Consider the following 9,230-nt stretch of genomic DNA (forward strand, 5'->3'; position numbering starts at 1 on the left):
TATGCAATCCAACTATACACAAACCGACGACCATTGCGATGAATTTTCTTGCAGTTACTCGTCTTCTTCATTCAGATTCTTAGTTTTAGTTTTCGAAAATGTTCTTTTGTTGTTTCTAACAAATTGTAAAATTGCCTAACAACAATGCATTTACATATGAACGCTTGGATGTGCATACACTCGTCGAAAAAAAACTGTACACAACTGTATTTGCGGAAAAACCTTCGTATACAAATTGTATAGTTCGTTCTATAATAAAAAACATCTGAACAAAAGTTTTTAACTTCGCCAAAATTTATAAATTTCCAGAAAATTTACTACTTTTTAATTAGAATTTCCAGAAAACTTTTGAGTACGCAGATTCATAGCCCATAAAATTTTAGTCTAATAAAGTGAAAGCTTCAATTGTCTCAAAAATTGCATTTGTTTCAAAATTTCTTTTTTGTGATGGCATTATGAATTTTCTGTCATATAAAACACATTTGTATACCGAGGAAAGATCCGCAAAATACAATTTTTAAATTGTATAATAAAAACAAGTTTCAACCGTGATTAACTCGATTTTTGAAATACTTTAAACTTTCACTTTCTCACACTAAAACTGAATGGAGCATAAAACTGCATACTTAAAATTTTTCTAAAAAACCTGATTAAAAAGTTGGAAATTTTTATGAAAATTAGATGAATTTTTCTGAATTTTTTACAAAGTTTGTTACTCTTATTAATCGCCCTTTTATTAAGCAATGACCCATATTTTTATTGAAAATTAGTTAAAACTAAATTAAAATAAATAAAATGTTAAAATTTACACAAGTAGCTCGTTAGGCTCATTTTTTGACGGGTGTGTGTCGATAGGATTCCCTCTGTTGCATAAATGCGGAAATAACAAATGGGGTGTTGCCAACGAAACTGAAACTCTTTGAATTCCTTTGGGTGCTGAAAGTTTGCATTGAAAGTTCTAAGTTTATATACATACATTCATAGATACATACATACATACACACATACTCATAACATCACTCATTTGCCTCCTTTCCAACTACGTGCAGTCCGTCGGGAGCGCAAATACTTAACCCTTTCTCTTCCCTTTCAAGTGCCTGTGCACTTAATAAATAGTCGTTAAATGGACTCCATACACGCAAATCATAGATGCTTACCTTTACTTGGAATTTTTGAAATACAAATATAAATTTTTAGTCATATAAAACTTCATACACTTGGCATGAGCTCCTCTCGGTTTGCATTAATAATTTACAGATGTAAATAAATAAATAAATAAATAGTAATTTCGAAAATATTTACTGAGTACTATATTAATAATAAAGGGTGATTTTTTGAGAGGAGAGGAATTAGAAATAGAATGGAAGAGTATTAATTCCAACAAAATTGAAATATTTATTTCTCATATAAATACGGAAGGTTTACTTGCATTAACCTCATTTATTTCGTACCCCTACGATTTTTTTTTCTTAAATGATAAACGCATCACTATTTTTTTATAAAAATTTAGACCATAATACAACAAAGTTCCATACTTTGTACACAATTTCTCAAAACTTTTTAAAACATCATCACCACTTTTTAACAAGAGTTTTTAGAATTTTAGTAGGTATACAGTTTTATAGTCCATTGAATTTTAGTATAAAAAAGTTCAAGTTTCAAGTAGCTACAAAATAGAGTTGATTTCTGGCAATTTGTTTTTTGGACGGGCCAAGGATTTTTCTTCCAATACAAAAATTCCAGCATTTATTCGTACTTTGTGAAAGAAAAGGCCTCCTTGGAAAGGTCGGGAAGAGATGGTTTCACTTGGTGTGTCAAACTGACGCCGGTTAGTGGAGAAAAAAATGTTGGCGCTTTGCTAAACTCAGCCAAAACCGCTTAAGTGGTTATCGCGCCAATCAAGAAGAAAAAGAAGTAATTTTATCGGGAAATGTTCACTACAACTCTATCATAAAAGACTTGTGTATGTATAAACTTGTCTCATACGAGTATTGTTGAAAACATAGAATAGAAAATAATTATCTTTGGGTATAGGTATGGAAAAAAATTCTTGAAATAATTGTCTCGAGTGACCTTTACAGTACGATGGCTTTCTTTAAAAAATTATGGCCCGACTATGCAACTTAGTGAACCGCACACTACACTGTGGCTCGAGTGATATGCAATTATATGTCATGAAGAATATCGGAGAGAGAATTTCTATGGCATGAGATTCAGCATAGATGTTTAGATCAAATGGGCTTATTAGTGGTCCAGTAAGATCCAGCAATGTAAGGCAAGAGTTCGTTTAAGACCTAAATGATGTTTATTGTATGAAAGATTGTACATGAATATTTGATAATGTGATCAGACAATTTTTTCTAAAGTAGAATAAGTTATATTTATACCAACTAAGAGGTCTTCTCCTATTTGCCACTTCTCTACTATCTATCTCTCTGCTCCTCGCACTTGACGAAAATTTTGAATGTAAAAGCAACAACAAAGTGATCGAGTAAGTTTCGTCGCTAACGACCATGGTTATATAGCCTTTATAGTTTGGCGTTGTTGTTTCTTCGGTTGTTTTTTGGTGTATCAGTGTACTAGTGCCAAGCATATGAAGGTACACCGCACACTACTAACAACCTGTTCACATGGCCTCTCAAACCTACTCACCTAACGCCCCTCTCCTTCTAGACCCAACCAATCGAAAGATGGTTTAGTACACTGGTACACTGGTAGTGGTGCAGAATCTCGAAAAATAGAAGTTTCATCAAAGTTTTTTAAACAAATTTAAAATTTTTAGCGATATCTATAAAATTATTATATTATTAAGAATTCAGAATATATTCAGTGTTTAATTAATCGCTCAAAGAACACAAAATAAACAAGAATGGCGTCTTAAAAATGTTTCTGATGGCGCCATCTTTTAATGAGTTACTGCGCTGAAAGTTACAGTAAATCAGTAAAACGTTTACCGAAACATTTGAGTTGATGGAAAAAGTTTATGGCGATGATTGTCTATCTCGTGCCAGAGTTCTTGAGTGGTTTACACGTTTCAGAGATGTTGTGAGGACATAAATGACAATGAACATACAGGCCACCCAAAATCAATAATCACCGAAAACTCTATTGAAATTGAACCGAAATCATCGAAATTGTTTGACTAGAAATCGCATTTGAACCATCAATCACTCACCGTATTCGCCTGATACGGCTCCCTGTGACCTCTATCTATTCGGAAAATCGCATATGGCCAATAAAGGAAAACGTTTTGCGTCCGTAGAGGCCATCCAAAAGGGTTGAACCGACATCCCGGTCAAAGACCTAAAAAGGTCTTGGATCGCGCAAAACAGTGTATCGAGGCTAGAGGGCACTATTTTGAATAAATAAACTCAAAGTTATCAGAACAAAGTTCCTGTTGTTTATAGTTTAGCTCAGCTTGTTTATTTTGGACTTCATAAATTTTTAAGTTGTTATCCTTGCAAAATAGAATAAAAAATTATTTTTTCTAAAGAATATTAATTTTTTAAGTTTTATTTTTCTATGGAATTTTATCTCCCGAATTTTACGTTTTAAATTTTTCTCTCAGAAATAGAAATTAATTTGTTAATTTAATTTTTTTAGCAGATCGAAAAACAGTAAACGTCCCGAAGTTTACCGCTTAGTAAATCTAAGGAACGCTAACGAAATTAAAAAAATAATCAATACATTTAAGCTACCGATTTGATTTATTTCTGACGTTTCAGCTAAATTTTGAGCTTTGGTGCATTAAGAGAGTTATAGCAGAATTTTATGGGTAATATTTTCGTGGTACATTTAAATCAGTTATAACACTCTGCTATGACTATTTTTTTATTTATGCATTTATTTCATTCTTTCATCAATTAAAGTACAACTCAAATAATATAGTTTACTAATAGTAAAGCTTAAATGTAATGTATGGTACTAACGGATGTTTATTTCATTATAAAGAGGAAGTAATGCCGTTAATAGTCGAAAATAATATCAGGCAAATGACCACAACGACCACGCTTACAGGACAGTATCCTTTTTATGCAATTTTCCATAACCGAATTGCAAAGTGGCTGCTCTATGTCCTCGATAACCTCACGAATTCCATCTTTGAGGTCTTGAATCGAAGAAAAAAGTCACAAGGTGTTAAATTACAAGATTTAGGTGGTCAATTGTGATCACCTCTTCGAGAGATAACACGGTCCGGAAACTTTTGCCATAAAAGATCAATGGTTTCGTTGCTTGTGTGACACTTAGCGCCGTCTTGTTGAAAATAAACGTTGTCCAGATCAAAACCATCCAACTCCGGCTATAAAAAATCGTTAATCATCTCTCGATAGCGCAATCCATTCACCAATAACATCTTTTATTGGAACACCTTATACCTCAGTCACAATCAAAAAAGTGTACCTCCAAAATAAGTTTGGACTTGAAAGGATCTCGTGCGTTAGAGGATAAATGTAAATTTTTACAAAATTGGGTAGACTACCTCATACAACGTGTAACCGCCTCATTATAACTAGAATTGGTGTTATAATTATGTAAATGGAACATATGGCTGAGGCTAAGGTTGCGAGTAGGACAATTAAGCTCTAGTGGCCAGTAAGAAGTGACATTTGACATAATTCGTGGATATGTCCCTTCTAAATATTACCGAAGAAATTTTTCTTCGCTTATCTTAAGTTGGCAATGCTAAGAAAAGGCATCTACTTTTATATACACACAAACTACAAGGCCAACGAAGGGAATGAATGGCAAATTTAGTGAAACGTTTCTGAACCTTCTCAATTCTTAAAGGTGAACCCATATAGAATGGATCCTATATAATGCTGCAATATTAAAGGTTTCATCTAACAAGAGAAAAATTCAAATTCTTCAGCGTTCGAAATCAATCGTAACTTTGCGTCTACCGAAGGACAAGTGCTGACGTATACCAGCATTAAGCGGTAAGAAGTTATCATCACATCAAGCATCCAATCACGTCAAGTCCTCTTAAAGTCTTATGCAGCCAGTTACGCCCCCTATACGACTGAAAATTTTCAAGTCATCTGCATACACCAGACAACGGAATATGTAATATGGAATATCAGTAAGAAAGATTTAGCACCGATAGTGGCCCGAGATGGCTACCTTGAGGCACACCTGAGGCAACTTTGAAGGCATCAGATTATAGGTATATCATTTATACGAACGAATTGAGTTCTGTCTGTGAGATCAGATGCAAACCACTTAAGTAACATAGGGTAAAGAACAATTGAACCCAGTAGATCTACCCTTAACAAATTCGTGCTGATAAGGCGACATGAGATCTAAAATTTGGAAGAGAATCAAAGGACGAACCAGTTTTTCAAAGAGTTTAGGTATGTTGTTGTTGTTGTTGTTGAAGGGGCTGAGTATTTCTACTGAAATCCTAAATAGCGACCAACACCGTTTTAATACCACTGTCTTCGGGTGAGGATGTCTTGCTTTTTTTTTGTCAGATCCTTCTTCTAAGTCAGATCCATTTTGTGAGATCCAAGTGTAGCAGCAAATTCTTTATCTCGATATCTGCTATCTGATTAATTTGCTGTAAAAAAGGCTTACCGAAAGAACGAAATCGTGCCTTAGCTAGCCCTGGACATTCACATATGTAGTGGAAAAGACTTTCCTTTACCCCTTTTGCTTGACAGCTTCTGCTGATGGGATTGAAGGGGTGGTTGCATCTAGCTTCATGATCCCCTACCTTCCAACGACTTGTAAGAGTTGCAGTGATGCGTGAAATGTTTGGTTGAGAACATCCTAACAGGTGATTCGTCCTTTGGATTTTGTACGACGGCCATGTGTTTTTTGCTGTAATACATGTAGTTAATTGCTTCCACCTTGTATCGGCTAAAGCATGATAGTGTGAAGCAAGGGATGTTTTTATTGTGTTGAGCGGGATGGAGACTGCCACCGCCTCTGCTATGTCTGGTGCCGAACTTTTTCTTGCTATCCCATCCGCTATCTCATTACCCCGTATGTTCCTATGATCGGGAACCCATATCAGAGTATTTTCAACCCAATGACTAAGCAATTCTAGTTGCTCTCTACACTATAAGACAAGTTTAGATGAAATGGAGTTGGAGTCTAAAGCCTTGATAGCTGCTTGACTGTCTGAAAAGGTAGCTACTCTTGCACCAACTTTCTTTTAGACTTTTAGTGATTTCCATGCTTCTCTGATCGCTAAAAGTTCTGCCTGGAACACGCTGGTATAGTCAGGAGGTCGAATTGACTGAGACAGGTTGAGCGGCTCCGAACCGTCAATGTAGATATACTACAGTCTAATAGGTATACTATAGATTTTGCAGATAGGACGATCATTTTGGGCACTCTACTTGCTTCTAGACTTATGTAACGGTATGATAAAAGATTGTTCCTCATTATGTAGCAATTTATCAGAATTATGTAAAAATTCACCAGAATTTCTAACTATGTAGCACATTTCCACAGGGTAGATAAGGTTAATAAATTCCAAAAAAATATTCCCCGTTGTCTTTTACATATAAATGCTGACATGTCATATATCGTAAATGTGTGGATATCATGAAAAAGATGGTAAATTTGATATTTTGGAAAAAGTGTGATTTTGTCTTACAGTGTAGTTGAGGAGATTGCCAATTCCAATTCGTCGCGGGGGGTAGTGATGAAAAATTATGTGACTCATCACATGGCAGCACAGGTGTTACTTTGCATGGAATCTGTGTATCTAAATTCGATCTTATTTAAAAACCATTTCACAAAAAAATAAAAAATTAACAAACTAAAAATGTAAAAAAAAACAAAAGAAATAATAATACTAATATGCATTACCTTTTGAATGGCATTAAAAAAAAAACAACAACAATAGATTGCTTGATTTACAATTACACAAATATTTAAGTTTCTTTATTTACCATAGTAAATTCCTTTACTTTATTGCTATTGCTTTGCTTTGAATACAATACTTTTTATTATATATTTTTGCATATCTGCGTGCTTTATTGCATTTAAGTATGCAAATGTTTTTTAATACACATAAGAGTTGAACTTAGTTTTTGGCGTCGTTCTTGGAAAGCTCACCAAGTTTTTCTTGTGCTGCTTTTGCGGTATCAGCCAAGACTTTGCCAGCGTCATCGAACAGTTTCTGAAAAACAAAAAAAAAAGACATAAGAAATTTTATTTACAAAAATGGGGATCTGATGGCGATAGCAATAGGAAAGCTATCGATTTGTATGCGCCTGCACTTGTATCGGCGCTGGCGAAATACGAGTACGAAATATAAAGCAAATCTAGTGAAATGAACAAATGTTGAGCTCTTTTTGTAAGTCAAATCTGAAGAAATACTTTCAAAATCGTTTTTGCTTCGTTATGATTTTATGACTAGAGCCAACTCCCAGTTATCACTAATTTTCATAATATTACTCGAGCTGTCTACAATTGAGATGCCAACTTCTTAAAAAACTCCGATTTATCAGATTTTCACTTTCCCTAATAAACTATTAAAATTTTCTAAAACAATCAAACTCCTCAGTTCTTTTAACTATAAAAAATGCTGAGCATTGCAATTTTTTAATTCACCTTCACTTGATCTTGGTTGACAGCAGTCTTCAGCTTGTCTACGACATCGCCCACAAGGTTCTGCAAGTTGTTGATCAAATCGGCAGCAGGGTCCTTAACGGCCGCATCGTCGCGGGGAACACGTGCCATTTCGATGAACTATAACAACAATTTATTTAGTTATATAAAAATCCAAATTCGAAAAAAGATTAGAAAAATCCTATATCAAGGAATCGCCGAACCTACCTGTACAAAGCACAGCACAAGGCAGAGAACAAGGATGGACTTGAACACAGCAGACATTCTGTTAAATTTTAATTGGATTTAATTTTTGTAACAAATGAAGACGACTTCGAACTATTCGCTGCAAAGATCAGCTTGTGAATGATAGTTTGAAAAAATCAACGCCGCTTAAGTCAATGCAGTGTCTTATCGTAGTAATATTTCAAAGTGCACATTGTTGCTGTTGTTTGCGCTCGTGTTTTGTATAAAGTTTGCTATTTGTCTTTCGCTCGCTGATAACCTCTTGAGCTAATCCCAAGACGTGTATTAGTTCCAAAGGCAATAGTAAATAGCTCGTACAATATTTGCGGACAGAAGTAAATGTACTATAGACTATGTAACACATACAGCCATTAGGGTGGTTCATAAAAACGTTCGTTTTTATTATTATTCAGTGTTTTTGCTAAAACATAAAAGTACGCAACCTGCTTTAAAATAAATGAAATTTAGTGGTCGCTCAAGTCCATTTTAAACACAAAATACTATATCTCTAAGATTTAGTTATTTTGCCGCAATTTCATAGCAAAAAATTCAATTCGGAAGAATGATAAATAATGTGGGGCACTAGTAAAACTCTAAAAATTTGTGTTATTAAGCGTGTCAAAAATTTATTTTTTTAACAAAAAAGTGCGTGTAGCGTAGTACATAAAACAGAAGTGAAACTTTCAATAATACACGAGGTATTTCAACTGCGTATATAAGTATAGCGTGTGTCGCCAACGCGTACTGCCACAGCACGCCCAATACGATATGTCGTATTCTAACTATATGTTGCAGTCTGTCGCTCTGATGTATTATCGTGGCGTTAGAGCCGTGCGCACACATAGCGTCTAACACTATAACGTGCATAGAGAAGGCACGCGCATGCGCAATACTATCTTTCCTATTCTAACAATATCTTGCTCTCTTTCGCTCTACTATAATAATATGGCGTTAGTGCTGTACGTTTCTTTCTCTGTTATATTCTAATGCCTTGTATATAATGTATGCGTGGTTCTTTCTTGCTCCTACAATACGAGTAACGACTTAGACTATAGCCTTAGCGTAGGAGTGGGAGAAAAGATGAAGTACCGCACAAAAGAGAGATGTGAATAGCCTAAAGTGTATCTAAGATATATATAAGGTATAGCTCTCTCTCTCCTTTTCCTCTACGTTATATCTTTTTTCTCTCGCGCGGAACGAAAATGCCCAAAACGTTGCATGGCCTTGAAATTTTACTCTCCATTCTCGCTTGCCCATCGATGTCTAAGAAGTTTCACTTCAAAAAAGAATATTTGCATATATTTACTCCTCTTTTATTAGAGAGAAGACAGAATGAAAAATCATTAAAATTTAGAATTTGAAATTTTTCAAGTTAATTAAACCTAATCTTGTGAAACATTTAGATATTGTCTTTAACAAAA

The sequence above is a fragment of the Anastrepha obliqua genome, chromosome 5 (assembly GCF_027943255.1).
Source record: "Anastrepha obliqua isolate idAnaObli1 chromosome 5, idAnaObli1_1.0, whole genome shotgun sequence".
NCBI lineage: Eukaryota > Metazoa > Arthropoda > Insecta > Diptera > Tephritidae > Anastrepha > Anastrepha obliqua.